This window comes from Podarcis liolepis (genome assembly GCF_965112155.1).
Source record: "Podarcis liolepis genome assembly, chromosome: 11".
Classification (NCBI taxonomy): domain Eukaryota; kingdom Metazoa; phylum Chordata; class Lepidosauria; order Squamata; family Lacertidae; genus Podarcis; species Podarcis liolepis.
In genome coordinates, this window is record NC_139565.1 from 4,640,272 (window position 1) to 4,666,030 (window position 25,759).

Here is a 25,759-nt window from a genome sequence, read left to right on the forward strand (position 1 = left end):
ATCCTGAAGCAAAGTTCTTAACCTGAAGCACTATTTCTGGGTTAGTGGAGTCTGTAACCTGAAGAGTATGTAACCTGAGGTACCACTGTACTTGTGAAGCTTAAACCACTACTGTAAAGATCTGCACCTGTGCTGTCATTTTCTGCATTTGAGGCAAATCATGCAAGCCTGCAACTCTCTTCCTGTCCTCATCAGGACTGAAGATAAAGCCGTTCCAAATGTTTCCTACTTTAAGGAGAGACTCATGATAACTTATAATAAACCCTTAGGTATTAATTTCCACCATCCTAAAATGAAAAGGCAAAGCTCCTCACCAGAGGGAGAGAAATAATAGCTATAATATTTCAAAGTATTAGTTAGCATCCTTTGTTGGTAAATTTATGAAGAGAGGAATAAAAGAATGAACAAAATCTTCACAAGATACTAATGAAGGGATTGGGATGAAGTATTTAGTAAAATATATGCAAGCACTGAAGTTCTCACCTATAATGGAGAAGGCAAAGCAATTAGCGATCTGTGGTTTTTTGCAAAGGATTCTCCCTTTTCAACACTCACTGCCATGTTCTTTATGACTAATTTAAAATACTGTTCACAAAGAATCTGAATGATATTTTCATTAGTGTGTTGAGACACAGGATGTAAAACGTCTATTCCTGACACTCTGCGTGGAAGCTTTCCAAGTATCATTAAGCTTCTTGCAATGCAAGGATACAAAAGAACAGCTTAAATGAAGAAAGCCAACAACATGAGAGAACCTCACAAACAGCTGGAGAAAGTTAGCATTGTTGAAAGCAGCAGGGAGGGGGTTAGCAAAAACAACCACCACCATAAAAAACACGTGTTTCTCATGTAATTTTTGAAAGGATTTCATTATCTTTAAGGTGAAGGTGTCACAGAGCTGGAGCTAGGGGGGAGCTATTTTTGCCCCGGGTGAAGCCTCCGGGGGGGCCATTGACCCTCCTAGCCTGCCAGCCATTTTACTGTGGGCTTTAGGTGAAGCCTCCCACCCCCACTGGGGAGATGTCCGCACTGGGATCCTGCAACACAAATCCTGAAGGCAGCAGGAGGGGGAGCTGCTCTACAGGGGAGCGGGGAGGGGGGTACTTTCTCCCCACTCACCCCAACTTTTAATCCTGATCCTCCTTCAGCAACTCCCCCAGTAAATGGGGAGGGGGGCAATTTCTTAACTGAGTCCTAAGGGCAGGATGCAAGGTTGCAACCCTAGCTCTATGGGTCAAAGCAGGCTAAATAAGCCCCTCGGGAAATGGGAGGTTTTAGAAAGTGAAGGAGGGGTGACAGTGGACAACCCCCCTTCCACTGCTTCATATTGAAGGAAGGAAAATCGGAATAGCAAGGGGGGGCAGGTGGCCAGAGAGGACAAATTGGGGAAGGGGGAGGGGGAGGGGCAAAGCAACTACACCCCCCCCCCACAAAAGCTCCTTTCCTAGGACCCTTCAGCAGAGACCTGGGTCCATGTAGTCCAGCTGCAAAGTGGGGACCCAACACCTGCACGATTGCCATTGCACAATCTCTCCTGAAGCCTTCCCGCCAACAAATGGTTGTTCCTTGAGGGCCAAGAGATGCTCAACTGCCCTGCATCCATTTTGGCATCTTTGCCAATATGGTCTTTTTTAAAAAGACATAACATACAAGGGAAAAGGATTGGGAGGGGAAAGGGGGAAACCAAGCTCCAACTACAGCCACTGCCAGTGGTGTCTCAGGTTGTCTTGCTTTCAGTAAAGAGCTGCCCCCTTCTGAAGCACCCCATCAGATCCAGGAGCAGGTGGAAACGTCCAGGGCAGCACCTGCCACACAATTTCCCCCTCAAGCAGCGTCCAAACCCTCCAACATTCCTCAGACGTGTGCACAAACACGAATGGGGGTGCCAAACTGAGTCTTGAACCAGAGTGAAAGAAAGCCTAGTTTCGCCCCTGGGTGTCATGAAATGGTAGACTTGTCACAACGTTGTCCTACAAGAGAAAAACTGCTGGTATCCAGAAGCCCTCATGAGACAGATAGGGATGTATCCACATCCAGTAGACTCTTTGAAGTTAATGGTTCTGAGTACCTTAGCTTCATTAACTTCAATGGGCCTACTCAGTAGAGCAAGCATTGACTTCATACTACTTAGGGCAAGAGTAGAGTACCTCAGGCTTGGAGACCAAATGTAGCCCTCAAATCCTCTCTTTCTGGTCCTCAGGCCTCTCCTCAGGCCACACCCCTCCCATGTGGCTTGTGCCCTTTCCTTCTGGCTTACTGACTTGAGGGAAACCTGGAGTAGGACATCTCTTCTCAGGTCCTGATGTCCTCATTGAAACCACCAGCTCAGGACCCAGTGATGTTGACCAGGGCTTTCTTGGCTCAATTCAAGATATGGAGGCAGTGAAGAACAAAGTTCAGTTACATCCAATGTTTGAAGCCAGGGCAGGGTCACTCTACAAGGCAAGGAATAGAAGATATCCTTTATATTCTGCTTAATACATAATAAATAAGCAGTATCACATTTAATATCACAATAAACAACATAAAAATCAGATAAGCTGAAAAAATAAAGAAAGAACATGCAGACAATTAAAAACATGAAGTAAAAATGCAGAGATGAAGTAATGGCCACTAACCTGGATAACTTTACAAGAGGATTAGACTATAAATGGCTAGTAGCCATGATGTCTTTCTTTAAGTGACTGTTGGACGCAGAATCCATCTGAGTATCAGATGCTGAAAGTCACAAGTGGGGAGGATGCTGCTGTGCTCATCTCCTGTTTGTGGGCCTCCTATGGACATCTTGCTGGCCACTGTGAGAAGAAGATGTTGGACCAGATGGGCCTTCAAACATCATGAGCGGTGTTGAATAACCTCAAGTTACCTGTTTCACCCTCCCTAGTCTTTCTGCTCTTTGGCCAGACCCTAATTCCTTACCCAATAATAAATATTTTGAATTGGGAATGGGGCTAGAGGACAAAGAAACCATCTTGCATAGAGCTTGTGCTCTATTTCCACACAGCCATGGCACCATCTGTACATGCCACACTGAGTCCTAATTTCTGATTTGCAAGCTCACAAGCTAAATTTATAAACTTCCTTTCCCTTCATGACATGAAAAAAATTGGACAAGTGTTATAAAATTTTATGGAGGAGGGGAAAAAGCTTTACATTCATTTCAAGGTTGCCGGATTTAAATACAATGTTTTCTATTGCAATTACTACTGGGAACAGCAGCAAAAGGAACAGTCTGAGGAATTTCCCAGCTCTCTGTTTTCTCACGCTAACTATGATGCCTCAATATGTATTTTTTTCTGCTCGGCTTGAAACACAAACCTAAATTATAGTTTAGAATTTGACTAGCAAGGGAGGAGGCAAAAATGTATGTTGAATACCAGCAAACATGACAAGGGCTGGCTATGATAGCAATAGCAATAACAACAATAATTTTATTATTTATACCCCACCCATCTGGCTAGGTTTCCCTAGCTTCCAGCATATATAAAAAGGTAATATAACATCAAAAATTAAAATCTTCCCAATAAAAGAGCTGCCTTCAGATGCCTTCTAAAATTTGTGTAGTTCTTTATCTCCTTGACATCTGATGGGAGGGTATTCCAAAGGGCAGGTGCCACTGCCGAGAAGGCCCTCTGCCTGGTTCCCTGTAATGTCACTTCTTGCAGTGAGGGACCCGCCTGCTGTTCTTGAGTCTTCCCCTCTTGTCTATTGGAGCTTATCTGGATATTGTTGGAATAAGTTTCAAAACCAGGAACTTTATGGTTTGAATAGTTCCTACTCCTTCCTCTCGCATTGACATCTCAAGACTACAATTCCCTTTCTCCAATATCGTCTCCATGGAAGGTAGCATGTGGGTTATCCACATACTCATCCACAATCATGAGCCCATGTTAGCAGCCCAGTCGGCCGGGAGCACCCCCCACCCAGCCCTCCCTCTAGGCATTACTGTCACTCTTGTGTTTTTCTTTTTAACCTTTTCCTTTCAGATTTGCGGGCTTTGCTGTGGTTTCTCAATGGTTGCCATATTCAGACCAGAACCCGAGTGCCACAAAAACACTCAGCATTGTCTCACTGACCCTCCCCTATCACAAGCAACGGGGGCGGGGGCGGGGGCAGCCTGTTCTAAAACAAGGCCCCCCATGCCAGTCAAGACTCAGGATCAACTAGTTAGAAGCCAAATGGTCCAAGTTACCCCGAACAAACACCTGTTTAACCAAATATATGCTACTTTCTGCAATCTATCCCCCACCTCTCAACCCAACTCTAACCCCAGCCCTCTTCTTCTCCCACCCACCACACTTTATGTCAGCAGACACGCTAGGTCCGAAAGACATTACACACAGAGAGATATGGGACAGCCCAGAGAGGTTGGCAGAGAATCACCCCACAGAATAGACATGAAAAATGGCTAGCTTAATAGCAATCACACTAAATGTGAGGGGGCTGGGAAGACCTATCAAGAGAAAACACTTCATTGTCAGGAGTTCAGCCTACACTCGAGTAGGACCCTGGCAGAGACACATGCCCGACTGGCATGTTCCCTCCCTCCTGGTCAATCGTTTGGGAGCTTCAAAAGCTTTCTTCATCCCGAACATCACAGGGACTGATGCCAACCGACACCAGCACACTTAGGAATCCGCAGAGTTTGCGCATCATGCGTGACAGACCTCAGCAACTCAGCATTTTGGCTAATCTACTTTATTTACATATAAACACACATGGAGCACTGCAACATGGCTCCGTCTCTCTCTAGCATCAGACAGCAGAGAGAAAAAGAACAAAGGACAATAATCCCACTTCACTGAACACAGTAACACAAACCTCCTGTCTTCATCACTCCCCACTTTGTGGAGTCAAAACATACGCCGTCATGTGATAGACAACAATCCCATGACTGCAATCATGGAGCAGGAATTCTAACAATCACCTCATATGTAAATGCCATGAAACCCCACATAGCCTTCCTACAGGAAATACACAACCCACCCAAAGGAAACAAACTCCTGAGCGAACCCCACTTTAATCAACAATGGGTGGCACCTGAATCAGGAGAAAGCTTGCAGAGAACCCCCAGAACAGTGCGCTGGGGAGATTATTCCATCAGGCAAGCAGAAATGTTTGTGCAGATGAAGTGATCTCCTTAGCACTACTTTGAATTCATACCCCAGTCTCCACCCCTGTTGACTTTAGAAAGAAATCTGAAAATGGTGCTCTTTTATGGTGCTTTTAACATGATGTGACATTTGCTCTTCTTGTTGATTTTTTTTAAAGCAGCCAACAAATTAAAAAGATATTGTGATTGGATTCTATATACAAATAGCACACTGTGTGGATTCTTCTGTAGCCAAATACTGACCCATACACACACACACAAGGAGGAGACATAAGTAGACTTAGGCAGTGGCGTAGCGTGGGTTGTCAGCACCCGGGGCAAGGCAAGTAATTTGCGCCCCCTAACCCGTGGATTTGCGCCCCTAACCCCCAGATGCTGCGCCCGGTGTGGCCGGCCCCCCCTGCACCCCCCACGCTACGCCACTGGACTTAGGGGAACCTCAAAGTTGCAGATGATAGATAGATAGATAGATAGATAGATAGATAGATAGATAGATGACAACACACACACGACCTCCCACCCCACTCACCAAATCAATTGAATGAAGACAGAGAATGATCAATGGACACATAATTCTGACAGACCAAATGGAAACTGGAAACAGTATTCCATGGACAGGGTGCTAAATCCCTGAACAGGAGCAACTCACACTATAACATTTTGTTGCAGATTTAACTGTCTTTCCTGGTTCCTCTCTTCCTCCCAATCAGCAAATGACCTTAGCCACCTACCACCAATCAGTCCTACCAGGGGCAGGGTTTCCTGTTGAATCGGGTAATTCTTAAGAAGATGATAAACTGCTAGGTTTTAATAATGTTCAAGGTGTCTCTCCATTCTCAGGGAAACTTACTGAGAAGATCATATACTGACAGCTTTATTCTCTTTTGGTATTAAAATAGAGTTAACTTTGGGAACATGGTACTCCGTAATCATATTACTTTCAGAATTTCAAGGCAGAACACTTAACACTATTCTCAAGGGACTTGCTTCTCTAAGGAAGAATACAGTGTTGGGATCTATTTGGAAAGGCACTTTGTAAACAGCTAAAATGTTATACTAGATTTTTTTCTTTAAAAAGAAAAAAGAAAATCCCCACGGGTACCAGAGGTGTTATGCAGAAGAAAATTGCAGCACAAGTAATGGGAAAATTTAGCTATCACATATTTCTTTGTATTAACAGAAATAACTCAGAGTTGGGAAGGGGGGGGGGTCCTGAATGACAGGCTGAATAAATGAGATGCAAGACGAAATACTGGCAATATAGAAAACGGCTGCAGATTCACATTAACATGCTCCAAGAGAGAAATAACAATCTGTCCTTTTTGAAAATCAGATAAAAGCACAAGAAAGGGGGTTAGCTCCTTGTACCACATATTATGTATGTAGGTGATTTTACCTTATGCTGGCCTATGACCGTAATAAAGATTTGACACTGGCACATATTAAAAGAAAAGCAGGTACCCCTCTGAGGCAGCTCTCTGATTCTACAGATAATTGATAGGTACTCCCTCTTGCCAGTTATCCTAAATGCAAATTATAGTGACATCCATAGAGGCCTGGACAACCTCTGTGATTCCCCACCCTACAAACACTAATTTAGACCTATATTCCATCAATTTACAGTTACTAGCAAATCACCACCAAGATAGTGCCTTATTTAATTGAGCAACAGGACCCCATCATTGGGACAAGGGCACAAGAGATGCTCTCCCAGGCAGCCAGACCCACTGGCAGTGCAGCAGAAGCCGTTACTGTGTCTACTGCAAAACTGTGAAACTCCACCATGCCATCATGATGGAAACTGGGAGAAAGAGGCAGGGGTCTTCTTCCAACACACTCTGTTACTTGATGACTGTTTTCATTTTGATTAATTGGTATAAATCTGAGTATTTTGAATTAGCTGATTTGCAGAATGAGCACTAAATTTGAAAACCTCATAAACTGGAAAAGGGTAGTCAGTGAGAGTAAACTATCGTAAGCATTTTGGGGAAGACTTTAGAAAGCAGCAATATCATTTTCATGATTGTGGTGGTGTGTGAGTGTGTGACAACTGCATGTTGTATGCAACTCTAGGGTGGTACACAATGCACGCAGCACACAATGTACCCCTACAAAATCCCTGTCAGTACAGAAGGGTCATTTCTTGGCACTAAAGGTAAAGGTAAAGGACCCCTGACAGTTAAGTCCAGTCGCGAACAACTCTGGGGTTGCTGCCCTCATCTCGCTTTACTGGCAGTTTTTTCCGGGTCATGTGGCCAGCATGACTAAGCTGCTTCTGGCGAACCAGAGCAGTGCATGGAAACGCTGTTTATCTTCCTGCTGGAGCTGTACCCCTTTATCTACTTGCACTTTGACGTGCTTTTGAACTGCTAGGTTGGCAGGAGCTGGGACAGAGGAACAGGAGGTCACGCCATTGTGGGGATTCGAACCGCCGACCCTCTGATCGGCAAGCCCTAGGCTCTGTGGTTTACACCACAGCTCCACCCGCTGATGAGAGGTTGATCCCTCTCACCTGTCAAACCAACCACAATTCCTTTACTTTGTCCCATAGATTGATAAAGGGTCCAGCACTTATCTGCATGATCACCACCACCCCGCCTTTATTGCTTAATATCAAGTCTACAAATCATTAGGGATTGAGCTGCTGAATCACGCATATGTGAATTTTCCCCCTTGCCATCTTATTGTTACAGACAGGTAGCTTTCTGCCTTAATTAACTAATAAATGGGACACAGTGTTAATGGTTACATGGTTTATACATAATACTAGGTGAACCATGGTTTAATATAAATATCCAGAGAGGAGATCATGGCCACTTGCTCCCTCTTCTGGTCCTGCTGCTTCTATGTTCCTGTGGGCCAAGCCATGATTTCTTTCAGCATGCTGTCCAGACTCATGGTTTGTCCTGTGCCAGACAAATATGAGCTGTAACCAAGATTTGTTACTGGTTTACAGCACCTGGTTTGTCTATGGCTTTAGATTCAGATGCTGTGCTAAGCCATACCATGGCTTAGTTCACTACAGCACAGCAGCAAGAGGACCAGAGGAGGACGAACGAATAAATGAATTTATTATTACAGTACGGTCACAGACAAGTTCCGGCTCACTTACAATATCAGGAAAATCATAAAACACAATAGGGATACATTGAATTGCAATTGGGTATAACAGGCACAATACAGATATAGCAGCAGTTTAAAATATATAAGTTAAATCTTAATCACTAAACTATAACCTAAAATTGCCATTTAAAACCTTAATCATTTTGGTAGTACAGCTTGTTCCCTAAGTTTTATGGCAGTCACACAGAATTTGGCCACCCTTAGCGTGATCTCTGGATCCTTGTCCTCTACCAGGAGTTTTAGACGTTGAAGTTTGGACCCGTTTGGAGATTTTTGTATAACAGGGGTAATAAATACCAAGCATATATCCCCATAGAAAAAGCAGCGTAACAAGACATGAGACAGTTTCTACCTCCGTCAAGTCATAGGGGCAGACTTGTTCCGTGTATGGTTTACCCTCAAATATGCCCTGCAATAAGACAGATGGCAGCACGTTGAACCTGGCGAGGGTAAACGACTGTCTGTATTTAGGTATTTGTAATTTGCACAGATATACTGCTGTGGTGAACCCCCTCCCATTGTCTTTTATTGCTGGATGTGAGGAGGACCAATCTTCTCCTTGGGAGCTTGTGCCCTTGCGCATTCACACCAAACCATGGTTTGCCACGTGTTACATGTGAACGGAATCAGTTCTACAGCTGTTGTTAGAGGGTCTAATGGTAGGAGGCATTTAACTGATGTACCTCCAAAGAGCAGCCGCATTTGACGTCACTTTTAAAAATATAATTTATTTTTCCTACATTTCTTTTAAATGTAACCATTTCTTTTCTGTGTGTTGAGAATCAGGGCTGAATTAAGCATTATGATAGATAAGCTGTGTCCTAAAGTACCAGCCATACATGGAGCCAGTGGGCAGCATAATTATCTGGGAATGCCTTTCCAGCTTTGTAATTGTGAGGTAGGGGAAGGGAGAAGAGTAGTTAAGAATAGTTTTTTTGCCAGCATTGTAAATCTGTGCATTAGCGACATTAAATTAATAGCTGTTTTAACAGGTTGGACTATTCTATCATTATCTCAGGCTTTTGTGGTATCATTCCCTCATTAAACATTCTTGAAGAGGATTTCACTTGAGTTAGATTCTTTAAATTACTATGCTATAAATCTATTCTTTTAATGAGTTTATTCCTTTTTAAAAAGATATTAATTAAGCTTGGCTGGGGAAGAGATAGGGACAATAAATGGATAAAGTAGTGGCCAGGCAAAAAGGTTAAGGATTTGCTGTCCTTATGGAAACTCACCTTGGAACCACCTCATTAACAGGAAAAACTTCTCGTTTTACATGCACCAACAAGAAGTTCATTACCTAGTGAACTTTTGCTTATCTGGGATTACCATTTCTCCTTTCTAAAAAGATGTCTTTATCCTCTGATAACTGAGTCGTGCATGCTTCAGGGTATGAACCTGGCTTAATATCTGAAATAGTCACGGATTTTGTTATTGCAGCTAAGACCCCCCCTCCCCCCAATCTTACCGGTCAGAGAGAGCATGTAAAATGAAAGGACATTGGAAATGGCTATAAACTAGGCGAACTCTTAGAGTGGTGGTTGAGGGGGGAATTTAATTCACAGACTGGGAATGGAAATGTCACTGCCTCGCTCAGAGGGTTAATCACTTTCTAATTTAAACTGGCAAATTTTATAATGACACTGTGAAATTAGCAGCATTTTATTGTGTTAATTATCTGCAGGACACTACATCATTACTTCTAATAAATGTAAATGAGATTGTCTCTCCTAGGACAATATACAGGCAAGGTGAATTTTTACTGGCTAAAACCTATTTACTTGATTCCAGGCAAATCTTGCCTTTCTCTCTACCCCCCACCCCCACCCCAACCAATAAAATACATGGGGATGATTTATTGTGCTGTGCTGTCTTCTCTGAATTTGATTCCAATAAAGTATAGACATTTTGTAGAAGGTCATTACAGTCCTTTGTTCATCTGAGCCCATTTCCACACAAGGAAAAGCTTAAATTGGCTAAAATCTTAAAGTTTTACAGTCTATCAATAATTAAATATTAAGGGATGGGGTATAGAATTTTTAAAAACATGTTTAAAATGCCTCCCACCTTATGTGTTACTAAAATCCAACAAGGGGGGTGTTTGGGAGGTTTGCTACTCAATATACTAGCTACTTCCACTTTTAAGCAATGCAGTTGGAGATGATGCTTTTAGATGAACAACTCTACCTAAAGATGCATCAATTAAAATAATAATAATGAATCATGAGTAAAGGTCAGCCATTATGGACATCATGGATGGTAAAATGTACCACAGTGGACCTTCTTATTTTTGGAGAAACGAGGCTATGGCGGTGATAAACAGGTTGCTTTACGACACAGTGTAATAGAACTAAAATTCTATTCTGGAAGATGCAATTTAAATTTAGAGTGAGATAGCACAGTACATTTCATTAGCAAATAAAGATGTCATAACCCTGTTGGGTCAACCAAAGGCCATCTAGTTCCTCCAGCATCCTGCTTCACCTGTTGGGTAGCCAGGTGCCTGCAGGAAGTCCATAAGCAGAACATGAAGGCCATGTGGTGATGCACATGTGCTAATGCAGAGTCAGAGGTATTGGCCAGAGATTTCAAAAAGTAACATTCCACACAATTTCGACAATGATATTTGGCACAGAGTTGTGTGATAAAGAAACACGCTGAAGTATATGTGTAATAAAGAACATGTGACTTAAGTGCTCCCAACTTATTATTGTACTTCCCTATGGCATGTGGCCTAGGCCTAGGGATGCAGGTGGCGCTGTGGGTTAAACCACAGAGCCTAGGACTTGCTGATCAGAAGGTCGGCGTTTGAATCCCTGCGACGGGGTGAGCTCCCGTTGCTCAGTCCCTGCTCCTGCCAACCTAGCAGTTCAAAAGCATGTCAAAGTGGAAGTAGATAAATAGGTGCCGCCCGGGCGGGAAGGTAAACGGTGTTTCCGTGCACTGCTCTGGTTTGCCAGAAGCGGCTTAGTCATGCTGGCCACATGACCCGGAAGCTGTGCACCGGCTCCCTTGGCCAATAAAGCGAGATGAGCGCCGCAACCCCAGAGTTGGTCACGACTGGACCTAATGGTCAGGGGTCCCTTTACCTTTACCTTTTATGGCATGTGGCAGAAAATCATGGTATAGACAAGGAAGATACAGTCCTGTAGTCCATGCAGTATGCCCTGGGAGCAGCAATTGCATTTGCAAAAATACCAGCAGAGGAAGCTACTTATACAGAGCCAGACCATTCATCCTCTTAGCTCAGTTCCATCCACACTTACTGGCAGAAACTCTCCAAGGGTTCAGACATCTCTCAGCTCTACCTGGAGATGACAGGGATCGAACCAGGTGGTGGTTGGTCATTTGGCTCCTTCTTTTCCAAGCTGTCATCCTGAGGACTCAGCTACATTCATGAAGATAAAGCGCTTTATATGCTTTATAACACTGTGGTACCTGATGGTGCTGTGGAGTCCCGTCTTTCACCAACGGGATTTCCTGGTATGACGTTTACAATGTGTTTAACTGAATCACATTTTTGATATGTCTAGAGCCCAGCCAGAGCGGCACTTCCAGTGTGTCATTAGCCCCTGCCCATGCGTTACTCACATGTGGAGCATGGAGGACTGTAAAAGGGAAACCCATGTGCAGAACTCTATTGGCAAGCATGGTCCCCAGTTCTGTGGAAGCCAGCATGTGCCAAGAGCTACGTACACAGGCTTCCCCTTTGCAGACATCCATGCTCAGTGTGTGGATATCAGGCATGGGGGAAGTTTCATGCCCTTGGTCAGGGCCAGCACAGCCCTGCTGATGCTGCGTCTGTACGTGGAGCCTTTGCTGGGGGGGGTAACAAGCAAAGGGAGCTACTATGAAACTTGAAAGTTTGAGTATATGGATTTGTGTCTTTCCTTTCCTCTCCCCCATAGCTGTTCCCTTTTGTGCCACTTCTCTTAGATTGTAAGCTTGAGGGCAAGGCCTCCTGTGCCATTTAAAAATCTTTGCACATTGTCTAGGAAAGTGGAGACACTTTTAAAATAAATTGTTTTGATCTCAAACTCTCCCCCTGGAAAAACAACAACATTATCTCACAATGCGACTGAAATTCAGACATGTTTGATTTTGAATTGGCCACCTGAATGGGGATGAGTGACACAAATGTTAGGAGCTGTTTCTTTGACACATTTGTATGGAATAAAGTCAACATTTGGCTGAATTACCTTGGATGAGATTTGCTCTTATAGTCCAGTAACTGTGACCCCCTCAGACTTCTTTAGAGTGTAACAGCCTAAAATGGTCCTCCACCACTGGAATTGTTAGAAATATTAGTGTGGGGGAGGGGTGAGAGTTTAAAGGCTTAACTATTTACTACTCTAAAGAGTGATGCCAGTTCTATTGTCTAAAGGGATGCAATAAGGTGGGGGCAGGGTTTGCACAGTCCAATCCAGCATATTAATTCAACTCAACACCCCCTCTTGCTGTGTGTTTGTGTGTGTGTGTGTGTGCATAGGTAGGGGATTTAAAATCTACATCTTTGGATCTGGATCTAAGGTTTCCTAGTGGTATTCCTTAAAGACAAAGAAGCACTTGAAGGTGATATCATGTGACTTCATTTTATTGTCATTTTATGCCTGCTTCTCCCTTTATAAGATGCATTCCATCTTACTGGCCATGTGTCCCCCAGAACATTTTGGCTACACCTACACAATCTGACTTTCATTTCTCAAGGCAAGGCCTTTGATGTCTGCACAGGGACTATTTTTGCTTAAAAGTTTCCATCTGGCCCCAACAGTGGAGTGCCCTGGGCCTTTAACCAGACTAAGCCATATTGTTCTACTTAATGCCTTCTGAAAATCATCCAGGTTGGACCCGCTCTCTGCACCAGGATATGCTTGTCCTGCATTAATGATCAGTGATTATGCATATGAACCCTCTGGGTCACTTCTCTAATTGCTCTGAGTTGTCAGCAAGCTCTGTTATTGAGAAAACAAATTAAGCACTTCCCCAAATCTTTCTCTACACAGACTAAACTGAAATCCCTTGATTTCTTCCCCTGATTGCATACATCTGGAGGGATCCCAAACCTACTCCAGGACTATACAATGGCACACTGCTGAGGCACTACACCAGATGTTAGCTCTTTCATTCACTAACACATTAATCCCGCAAAGCACTTAGCTACATTTGGAACTTAAATCACCTGAATTGTTCCCGTGAAACAACTCAGGTGATTGTTTTCTGTCGCTTGGCATTCCTTTTGGAAAGGAAAGTGATGTTAAAATCAGTGCAGCCCATTTGCTTCTGCCTGCTCTCTTTTTTACTGAAAGTTCAATCATTAAAAATGCTAATGATTCATCATCCCATTTCCCTCTAGTGGTCCTTGGATTTTACCGACAAACTGTTCTGTTTCTGATTCTGTGCTCTTCTACCTGAACAGAAGAGATTAGCAAGATTTCTGTGATGAATTTGTGCCTGGGTGCATCATGCAAATGTAAGTTCAACAAAAGAAAAGAAAATGCTCCAATGTTCCAATAGTGAAAGAAGAAGGGATGAGACGGTGACAAGCAACAGGATTCAGAGTAAGATTGGTGCTCAGATCAACCACTCCTCTGCTCCTCTTGAATGGAGAACTGGAGTCTGAAGCAGGAGCTATGGTGTCAGAACACAGAATGCGGTTTCGAGTGCACCACTTCTTTGTTTGTGAATAGCCAATTGCATGAAATGATTCTTGTCTGAATGTAACCTAAGTCTTCATAACATCTATATGAAGCCCCTGTGAGTTGTCATTTGGAGATCTGAAGTGAAGTATCATCTATATGCAAATGACACCCAGCTCTGTCTCTGTTCCAACAGAATCAGGAGAGGTGCCTGATGAGCGCTTGGAGGTGGTGTAGGGTTGGATGAGGCCCAATAAACTGAAGCTGAATCCTGAAAAGACAGTGATGTTATGTGTCCAAGGTTCTCATGTCTGGGAGGTGGGGAGATGATGGAATTGCTCTCCCCTGGAAGGAGCAGGTCTGGGGTCCTAGATTCAACACTATTCATAGAATCATAGAATCATAGAGTTGGAATAGACCACAAGGGCCATCGAGTCCAACCCCCTGCCAAGCAGGAAACACCATCAGAGCACTCCTGACATCTGGTTGTCAAGCCTCTGCTTAAAGACCTCCAAAAAAGGAGACTCCACCACACTCCTTGGCAGCAAATTCCACTGTCGAACAGCTCTTACTGTCAGGAAGTTCTTCCTAATGTTTAGGTGGAATCTTCTTTCTTGTAGTTTGGATCCATTGCTCCGTGTCCGCTTCTCTGGAGCAGCAGAAAACAACCTTTCTCCCTCCTCTATGTGACATCCTTTTATATATTTGAACATGGCTATCATATCACCCCTTAACCTCCTCTTCTCCAGGCTAAACATGCCCAGCTCCCTTAGCCGTTTCTCATAAGGCATCATTTCCAGGCCTTTGACCATTTTGGTTGCCCTCCTCTGGAGGCTCTGGTTGCCTCAGTGTCCAGGGGTGCCTTTGATCATCTTTGACTGGTTCACTAGCTATAGCCCCTGTTGGACAGAGTTGATTTGGTCACTGTACTCCATAATCTGGTAGTATGCAGATTGGATTCCTGAAATGCTCTCTATGTGGGGCGCTGCCTTTGGAGATGATGGATAGTGAATTGCAATAATAAAAATAATTTTGGACTGGATCATCCTTCCAATAATTTTGGACTAGATCGTCCTAGTGTCTTCCAGAATTTGTTGGATCACAACCCCTATCATCCCTGACTATTGTTCATGCTACCTGTGGCTGATGTAAGCTGTAATCCTAAACCAGGGTGGAGGGGGCACCAGGTTAAGGAAGGCTGGGCTAGAAGAACCTTTGGTCAGAAGGTCTCTTTTTATATTCTTATCTGAATTGCTGAAGTTGGAAATTTCTGGTCTAGATGAACCAAGCAAGGTGACAGTGATGTTCAGATAGACAAATAATATTCAGGACAGATTGCCATGAGCAACTCTAAATCTAAAACATCCATAGGATAATGTATCCAATAATTTCTTTCCTTTCTTTGTTCTGCATTTTCTCCTCCTACTGGCTACTCCACTTTCTCTCTCAACAACTTTCCTGTCACAAAGATATGGGTTATATAAGCTGCACTTGATGAGGCCAGCAGTGACTTGTACACTTTGGATGTTACCTCAGTGCTTTGAATGAGACAGAACTTTAAAAGACCCCTTACACAGTTCTGTTTTGTTGAAGAGAATTAGCATCACATTGCACCTGTAACAGCAACTAATTCAAAGAGGTATCTTTTTAGAACAATCTCTGTAGTTAAATGAGATTGCGTGCACATTATCTGAATTCTCCTTAATAACACTATCAGCAAAAGGAAAAACCTGAACCACTTCTTTACTGCTGAAAGATTAAAAGCATTTATTAAGGTAAGTTAAAAAAACAAACAAAGGCACAAAACAATTTGCTGAAAATTTGGGGCTGGATTGAATTTTATAATGAAAGAATTTGGGGGGGGGGTGTAAAAAAATATTTGGGGAGATCTCTCGAAACTGTTGAATAATTTCACACTAACACACACAATCTGGAGAATACTAATTACAGTGGTGCCCCGCAAGACGAAAATAATTCATTCCGCGAGTCTTTTCGTCTTGCGATGTTTTTCGTCTTGCGAAGCACGGTCCGTCGCAACTGCGCCTCTTCAAGCGGCTTTAAGAAAAAAGTGCAAGATGTTTTCGTCTTGCAAAGCAAGCCCATAGGGAAATTCGTCTAGCAAAGCAACGCAAAACCGAAAAACCCTTTCGTCTAGCGAGTTTTTCGTCTTGCGAGGCATTCGTCTTGCGGGGCACCACTGTATAGCTTCAGTCAGTATTAACAAAGCTAAATTTTCTCAGACTTTTCTTTCTCAGCCATCCCAAAATGGTTGGAGAATTCTTCCCCAATAGTTGGTGGGTTCCTATTTTACCCTGTCCCTATTTTGACATCTGCTAACAGGATGGAGAAATTTTGGGAGGCTGCCACCCTAAAACTGTAGCTGAAACATCTGAATTATTAAAACAAATCAAATTTGAATTTATATAAACATACAGCAAAGTAAAGCATGGAAATGTAGGAAATGTAGTCTTTAAAATTTTGTCTTCCAAATTTCTCCCAAAGCTTCCCACTTCCCCTTTAGCATATAAAGAGACCACATGTTTGACAAGTTAAAATGGTTTACTTACAAACTCTTCAAAGTTCAGATTCATGTCCACACAGCAGCAAGAATAAACAGGCAATACAACTTAATTTCAAAAATGTATAGAAACACAGATGGCTTTGGAAATATTTGGAAAATAACTGTAAGCAAGTGAAAACACTAGCAGGATTAAAGTAAATTCAACAGTATAACATTCTATAGAGAGAGATAATTGGGAGGGGGTTAAATTTAATGGATTTTGGATTCTCCCCCCCCCCTAGAATATGCAGAAACTATGGGAAAATTTAAAGAACCATGGAAGGAGAAAGAGGGAAGTTGATGGATATATGATAATTTTGATGGAAATGTATACCTGAAAATTTTAATAAACATAATTAAAACGAAAACAAAGATGGCTTGCTAAAGGCACATGATCTAAGTTTAGTGCATCTAGCTTAGACATCCTTACTAATTGGTCCACATGGTGGAAAGAAAGGAGAAAACAATGAGTTTGGTAACCTTTTCTCCCCAAGTGAGGGGGTATGACCTATGTAAGCCAGGCAGGGCAGCCTTCATGAATCATTTAGAGTTAAGCATGTTGGTTGCATGAAGGAGGATGAGGAGGAGGAGTTTGGACTTGATATCCCACCTTTCACTCCCCTTCAGGAGTCTCAAAGCGGCTAACATTCTCCTTTCCCTTCCTCCCCCACAACAAACACTCTGTGAGGTGAGTGGGGCTGAGAGACTTCAGAGAAGTGTGACTGGCCCAAGGTCACCCAGCAGCTGCATGTGGAGGAGCGGAGACACGAACCCGGTTTCCCAGATTACGTGACTACCGCTCTTAACCACTACACCACACTGTTAACCATTACACCATGAGGCTGGACATTTAAGTCCATCCATTTCAACAGGTCTCTTTTGAGTTGTAGTTGGACTGCTTCATTACAAATAAATCGGATTACATAAGCACCACAATAATAACAACAAAACACAACAGAACTACAGCAACCATCAAAATCCTTCTGTAAAACCATATACAGTGGACGCTCGGGTTGCGAACGTGATCTGTGTGGGATGCACATTCGCAACCCGCAGCGTCAGCAACCTGCAGCAGTGCGTCTGCGCACGTGCAGGTCGCGATTTGGCGCTTCTGCACATGCACGAACGCCGAAACCTGAAAGTAACCCATTCTGGTACTTCCGGGTTTTGGCAGTCTGCAACCCGAAAAAACCCAACCTGTAGCGTCTGTAACCCGAGGTATGACTGTACTATGCAAAAACAAACAAACACACAGAGCACTAATCAGACCATGGTGAACTTCCCTCTGGATTGCATCTCACAGCAAAGGTGTTACAACTGAAAAGACCCTGTCTCTCAGACCCACAAGCAGCTTGGGAGCCTGGATTTTGTATTTCCCATTCTTTTCTCTCCACAAATCAAATGGCTGGTGAATTTGCTGGTTTTCTGACAGTGGACTATGCACATAAGATCGGATTAGAGTAGTTTACAGCACTCACATTTCCAAAGAGAATGTTCTGTGTACAATGAGACAGATGGAAACTTCTCCTACCTCACAGCACACTTCATAAACAATTTAAGGTGCATGGGTTAGTTTGCTCCATTTCCTCTACAATACGTTAGCTGCAAAACTGGAGGGGACCAGGCCTCAGCTTTTCAACCATTTCTGCCACTTCCTTTCCCTCAACGGACTACTACCAAGCCAGGTTCAAGATCCTTGGACAATTTAGGTCCAGGATACCTTAGGGAAGGCCTGAACCCTTATACCCCATCTCATTCCCTGAGATCATCTGTAGGAGCAGTGTTTTCTTCAGTGTATTACTGAATACCCAGGGGGTATTCAGTACCAGCACATCTTTTTGCTGTTGTTAAAACGTGTGGCACTTACTATAACAACTTCATGGTGAGTAAAGGTAAAGGGACCCCTGATCATTAGGTCCAGTCGTGGCCGACTCTGAGGTTGCAGCGCTCATCTCACTTTACTGGCCAAGGGAGCCGGTGTACAGCTTCTGGGTCATGTGGCCAGCATGACTAAGCCGCTTCTGGCGAACCAGAGCAGCGCATGGAAACGCCGTTTACCTTCCCGCCAGAGCAGTACCTATTTATCTACTTGCACTTTGATGTGCTTTTGAACTGCTAGGTTGGCAAGAGTAGGGACCGAGCAACGGGAGCTCACCCCGTCACGGGGATTTGAACCGCCGACCTTCTGATCGGCAAGTTCTAGGCTCTGTGGTTTAACCCACAGCGCCACGACATCTGTATTTCTTGGGGGGGGGAGCACTGTGTAGGAGCTTCCTTGGCTGTCTTCCAAGTTGGTGAGGCTCATCTGACTTCATCTTGAAACTGCTCCCTCAGCGGTATTGGCCAACTCCTGCAGAATGTTCTTTCAGTAGAGATTTACCAGATGCTCTCTATATTAACCTCCAAATGTTTGCTGAAAGCTTTCATTTGATGCCCGACTTATGCAGACAATTAAGAAAAAAACATATTCCGTAATAGCTGGTGATTTAATTTTTGTGTGGTTTTTATAATACATGTTGTAAACCACTTTGATTTTTTAAACTGAAATTGTGGTATACAAATACTTTTATGAATTAATGACCTGGAAGCTGTCTGCGGACAAATGCCGGCTCCCTCAGCCTAAAAAGAGAGAAGAGCGCCGCAATCCCAGAGACATCCGTGACTGGATCTAATGGTCAGGGGTACCTTTACTTTACCTTTTAAACTCAGCTGTCATTCTTTGCAGCTGGCCTGATCAATGTGTAGAGGCTCAGAGTGGGAACCGCAGCTGTGAGCCTCTCTTCTTCCTCACCTTCTGTTGATTATATCCCATTTTAGAAAGGCTGCACAGTGCTTCTATGTTGTTCTTTTGATATTCTGTTAATCCATATGAGGTGTCTGATACGCCATCTGGCCCAGTTTTATGGAACCAGTTTCAGCTAATGTGGCTTCAAGATGTGGACCAGGAACTTGTATCTGTCTGACCAACCATGTGTATCTGAATTATGTGTCCCCCCCTGATTAATTTGAACTAGCCAAATAAATAAATAAATAAATAAATTTTAATTTGTACCCCCCCCTCCCCGGCCAGAGCCGGGCTCAAGGCGGCTAACGTCATGAAACTAAGACAGTATACAAAGAACATAAGAGCAGGCAATCAATTAGTTAAAGTACCGGTACATCTTAAAATTAGTTCAGAGCACATTGGCTGAGTCCAGGAGGTGGCTATGCTGTCTGGACTGGTGGGAGCTGGAGGCCAGCAGTATCTGGAAGACCACAGAGTCCCCACATTTCCTCTCCAGTGTCCCATGCAGAAAGGTGTTCTTACAGGGTTAAAAATGTAAAGCTGGTTTTAAATTGGTTTGAATCCATTCGGCACGTTCTTCTATATTGCTCGCTTTATTATGATACCCGAAGAGAGCTAATTCAACCGTTATTAAGGAAACTACCAGGCTGCTTAGAGGAAACTTATGTTAAATACCTTCTTTCTGACAAAGATTTGAATATCACCAGGCCTGTTGCGAAATTCTGTTTTATGGCAACGAGGACAAGACAGGCTGCAGTGACAGCAATGGTCGGTGAATGAATACTGATTTTAAACTCTGGATCATAGATTTTAGCTGAAGGAGTGCTATTTTTAATGTAAATAAGTTTATAGGAAATTTTCAGTTTTGTCCTCTGCTTCCCCCACCCCTTGGTGCAGATGTGTTGCTGTTAATTCTGTTGTTTGGTCTTTGAATGCAATATTGATTGATTGATTGATTGATTGATTGATTGATTGATTCACTGGTTTTAAAATGGTTTGATTATGCTAGATTATTTAGGTTTCTTGTTTTGGTTTTTATTACCTTTATCTCCCATCTCTCTCTCTCTCTCTCACACACACACACACACACATTATTATTATTATTATTATTATTATTATTATTATTATTATTATGTAATGGTTTGGAACTTAGGTTGTTATTATTCTATAGACTGTATTGAATCTACAGTGGTACCTCGCAAGACGAATGCCTCGCAAGACGATAAACGCGCAAGACGAAAGAGTTTTCCGTTTTTTGAGTCGTTCCACAAGACGAATTTCCCTATGGGCTTGCTTCGCAAGACGAAACGTCTTGCGAGTTCTTGCGAGTTTGTTTCCTTTTTCTTAAAGCCGCTAAGCCGTTAATAGCCACTAAGCCGCTAATAGCCGCTAATAGCCGTGCTTCGCAAGACGAAAAAACCGCAAGACGAAGAGACTAATGGAACGGATTAATTTCGTCTTGCGAGGCACCACTGTATCGGGGATAACAGCTACCCTAAAAGACAGTGCATAATTCTTTAAAAATAAACAAATACAACTTTTCAGGCATACATAGTTCCTTTCTAGGATGTCTTTTATCTTGCCATAAAAATGCAACAACCAGATCAAGAATATAATGAACTGGGTTTCATAAAGGGAGGAGTTAGTCAAATTCTGTTGCAACAAACTGTTAGATGCTGGCATTTGCCACAGAAACTGTAAAATATAACAGGTGAAGTTTCAGGCATGAACTGCAGCAAACAAAGTGAATGATATAAATCAAGTGTTTCACAGAGCAGAAGTCTTATCCTTTTGATAATATAAATGCTTCTTAACACATGTTTCCCTTCAGTAATATATTACAAACATACAAGGCTGCTGGCAGATAGAAGGATGCATCCTAAAATTGATGAGTTAAGGCTGCAATCCTAAACATGCTTACCTGGGAAGAAGTCTAGTTGAACTCAGTTAAACTTACTGTTGAGCAGACATGGAAGCAGAAAGTAAGTAAACTTATATAAGACTGCAGTGTAATTTTTCCTCATTATTATTTCCCTCAAGCAAGAAATATTTTGGGAAGAGATGTTCATCATATTTCTCCCCTAAAAATAAGCCTGACTACAGATCATGGATAAGGATGATCCATAAGGATAAGGCCACACTTAAGAGGCCTTAACTGTGATCCTAGGTTTGGATCACATGCTAAGCCGAGCCTGAGCTTAGCTGCTGTGGTGCCCTGACTTTAAAAGTCTCGAGAGGAACAAAGGTGTTGTAATATCCTCCTCAGAAGCCAGCAAGTTCACGTATTTGCACTAAGCCATGGTTTATTACTTTCTAAGGTGACATGCCTCAGAACCAGCACAGGTCCTACCATTAAGCATGGGAGTGTGGCCATGTCAGGATTCTGGGAGCAGAACCAGAAATCTTTGGCCATTCCTCTGGAACTTCCAAGCTATTTCCCACTGTTTGGAGGAAAGAGCTACTATATGTGTACCATATTGTGTGCTCTGCTTACTGTCCCTTTGCCTGTGTTGAAGTAAGATTCAACTTAAAGTTCAGTCAGCTCACCTTGCCCTTCACCTTAGTCAGCAAAATGTATTGGTCTTACTCAGAACTTTCAAACTGCAAATACTTATTTTTCTTACGATGTTAAAAGTGATACAGTGTAACCCTAAATAAAAATTCAACCATTTTGACACTAATGTATTTTTGACTGAGAAGATCCCTCATCTAAACCTAGCTATGTGATAATCCATTTCCCCCACAAATACAATGAGGTCTTATTTTTATTTTTTTAAAGGCTTTTAAAAAGAACTGATAAGGAGAAGAGTCTGAGGGCATACCACGAAGCATTTGATTTAATTAAACATAAATCCACGTGAATTCAGACACCATGGTCATGTTTAACATATCCGAAATAACTGTTTGAGTAAGTATCTAGAAGGCTTGAGTGAAGAAAAGCTGGGGACCTATTTTAGCTGGATTTTAGAAAATGCTTTTGGATACAGTGCGTTATAGGGGGCTAATCCATAAGACGATAGCTAAATACACTAGGAAGGTGAGCTGCTTGACTAGATTAAGCAGTGGCTTGTCAATTGAATTGGTAGAGGGTAAGACATTTTATTCAGTGCCTGCAAAAAAACCCCTCCAAAAATCCTACTATAAAACATTTAGGGTGATAGACTCTTACAAGTACAGAGACTGTATTACACAGAGTGACAAAGGAAGGTGGTATGTCCAGTTGTTCACTACCAATGTCCAGAAAGAGACAAGGGATGAACAGGGCCACAACTTTATTATGACAGTTCTTTGTCCTTAAAACGAACATCTCTTTGTCTGTTTTTATTCATCATCACAACTCCAAACCGACATAGGATGATGGCCTTACTCTGACACCTAGTTTGAGATCAGTCTGTATCTCTTCCTTTGAGGAAGCTCAAGGCAGAAGCATTAAGCTTGTGGAAGAAAAATCCCACTGCAAGCCTCGAGCTGTCGGGCCTTTGAGATCACAGAAGTTCCCATCCCCAAAGAAGGCTCCATCATTTCTTCATGTCCAGAAATGGGCTGGATATTACTCCCTTCACTACAATGGTGCCTCAGTGTGGGTACCAAGCCTCTTGTTATTTTCCTCCATACCAGTACTGTACCACCTGCCAGTTGTGATGGACTATCAGGCCTTCTTGCCACATATCTTAGCATCGCCCCTAACCAATGTAAAGTGGTTGAACTTCTTGCATGCACATGATGCCAATCAGGTCAGGAGCAAAAGGTGACCAGCTGATCCCACACATTGTTAATATTGTTGACAATTTTGCTTGTGCTGAGGCCTTAGGGAAGGCTCTTTGAGAGTTCTGGGCTCCTCCTACCAAAAAGGTCAGCACAGAGCAATATTTCAATATGGCCAATTGAATTTCTTAGTGAGATTCTGTATATCCTTACCTGTGATTCTCAGAAAACATTAAGTGTCAATCAAGCTGATCTGTCTGTGACATCTGCCTCACTCCAGCAGGAGGTGCACCCGAAGAGAGGCTCTTCTTCTGTGTCTTTCCCATCCCCTCTCAGCTCAATGTTGGAAGCACATTAGTGAAAACAAAGGTCTTCTCAATGATCACTACCAGGCTCTTGAACATCTTGCCAAGACTACACTGGCAAGTAGAGATGGGCATTATCTAGACATCAGCTGACTATTAGGGGTGGACTAAATGTTTCTGCTGAGCAGAAACTATAGGGCTTCTGAGGAATTAGGGTACAAAATCTACCTGAAAAAATACGGGCAGACATTTTGGTGGGGAAGGTGGGCTGTTGGGGGGATTTTGTTGGTTTATGATTATAAGGCAGTCTGAGACTGTTTTTAATACATTTTTTTAAAAAAGTAGATCTAAGTGGCTAATAAGTGCGATTCACACTCAACATGGAGCCAGAAACTTTTGTGGGAAGGACACCACACATGGGCAGCCATTTGCCTTCTGCTCCTGGAACAGGAACACTTCTGGCCTATTTTTTTGAAACGTGTAGCATAGGTCATAGTTCCTAGTCATTTTATCCTTTAAAAATGTTTTTTTAATTCTTACAAGAAATACACAACCCACCCAGAGGGAGCAAACTCCTGAGCGACCCCGGCTTCAGTTAAGGCTTTCTGGGAAATGATATATAATGAACTGAAAAAGGTATTTAGATATACCTTCCTGAAGAAACCAGAGGCCTTTCTCCTGGGCATTGTCGGCCAATTGGTGCCAAAGAAGGATAGAACTTATTTTATGTATGCTACAACAGCAGCAAGAATCCTCATTGCAAAGTATTGGAAGACACAAGATTTACCCACTCTGGAAGAATGGCAGATGAAGGTGATAGACTACATGGAATTGGCAGAAATGACTGGCAGAATCCGAGACCAGGGAGAAGAGTTGGTGAAAGAAGACTGGAAGAAATTTAAAGACCATTTACAGAAATATTGTAAAATTAATGAATGTTAGAAGGATGTTGGAAAGAAACTAAGGGGTTTCCAGCTGTAATGCTTTAGGAGATACGGGAAAAAAAAGGTTTACAAATGGGTAAAAGTTTAATGGTAAGGATTTGCTGAACTAACAAATTGAAGTGGAATACAAAGAAGGGAGGTATGAGGAGGTCTGGGGAAATAAGCGTAAGGAAGATATGTTATGGAAAACTATTTGTTTTTTAACTGTTTTTATGTTGTATTTTGTATTTTGTTTCTTTTTATTTTTCATTTTCATTGTTATATTTTAAAAAACTTTAATAAATATATTTTGGGGGGGGAAACAATGGGTTGCACTAGGCTCAGGGAAGGCCTGCAGAGTAGCCATAATACTTAGTAGAGACCTGTATGGCTCCCCTTTATCACATACACAGCCCAAGAAGAAATGACAAAAATCCACCAACAGCATACAAATCAATATGGCTAACCTGATCCAAAACACCCACCCACCCCACTCACACATGAAAACAAAGATCACCACAGCCAATCACAAACAAACAACCATACCCTAGGCCAACCCCAACCTCTCTCACCACCAAAGGAACACAAGTGAATAGCAGAGAGTGCACAAGCGACACTGACACAAACCCCCACATATATTAAGTAAAATAGAAACATTGCCACCCCACCCCACGCCCACTCACCTTTTCCCCCTCCACCTCTTTCTCCCTTTTCTTCCTAATGTCTCAACAAATGAAACCGATCGGTAAAAAATGTTACTTGGGGTGGGGGGTGGGGAGAGACATTGCACCTACTTTTGTAAACCAAGAAAATCTTTAATAAAAATACAATTAAAAATGTTTTTTAAGAAGAAGAAAACAAAGTAGCTCTTGAGTCACATTGTAACTGTAATTTTGCTAATTCCTCTTTCCACTAAAATTCAAACAATTATCTCCCATATCTCCATGGACATTTCTGAACTCCCTTCACCCCCATCACCAAAGAGAGAGGGAAGGTGCAGCAAAGGTTTGATAACACAAATGATCCAAATGATCCTGGCTGCCTGGTGCTGGATACATGCCCAAACCCTTACCTTTAATCAATAAAGTTGTGGCTTAATCCAACCCAATACCAGTTTCCTGTGTTCATTCTCTTGGTCTTCCTCATACTGGCCACAGACATCCCATGCTGGTGGTGGCAAATTGTTACTTCCCAACACAAGTCATGGAGAAGACCACCAGCAAAAAAACCAACAACATCAGGGAACAAGAGAGCTTTTAAATCCAGGTAGAAGACTTTGCCATGTGAAACATTTGGAAGAAACACTGGAGATAACTGACCCACACAAGGAGTAGAGACTCATGAAGTAAAGGCTGCTTGATTGGGTGATCTGGTCATATAATTCACAGCAATGTAAGTTTCATTGCGAATAAGAGGTTGTTGTTAAAAAGCACCTGGATTTGTACTTCATGTAGTTTCACAACCAGCAGCAGGAGCTTCAATAAGAGTTCCATGGAAAGTGAGGAGCTAACTTTAAACAACTTGTGCACCTTTGCTTACAAAGCACCTGGTCATTCTGAAAAATGAAGGAATCTCTTGTGCAGAATCTCATTCAAAGAAGAACTTC

At 42.6% G+C, this 25,759-nt stretch overlaps 2 long non-coding RNA genes across 2 annotated transcripts in view; both read right to left on the minus strand.

Moving 5' to 3' along the window:
- Positions 1 to 25,759, minus strand: part of LOC310688515 — a 699,093-nt gene that overhangs the window by 120,080 nt on the left and 553,254 nt on the right. The gene's annotated exons all lie outside the window — the stretch shown is intronic.
- The window catches only part of LOC310688542, a 30,582-nt gene that overhangs the window by 2,349 nt on the left and 2,474 nt on the right, over positions 1 to 25,759 (minus strand). Inside the window, exon 2 of the long non-coding RNA XR_014517023.1 lies at positions 2,262 to 2,435. This is a non-coding gene — a long non-coding RNA (uncharacterized lncRNA). The remainder of the gene's footprint in view (positions 1 to 2,261; positions 2,436 to 25,759) is intronic.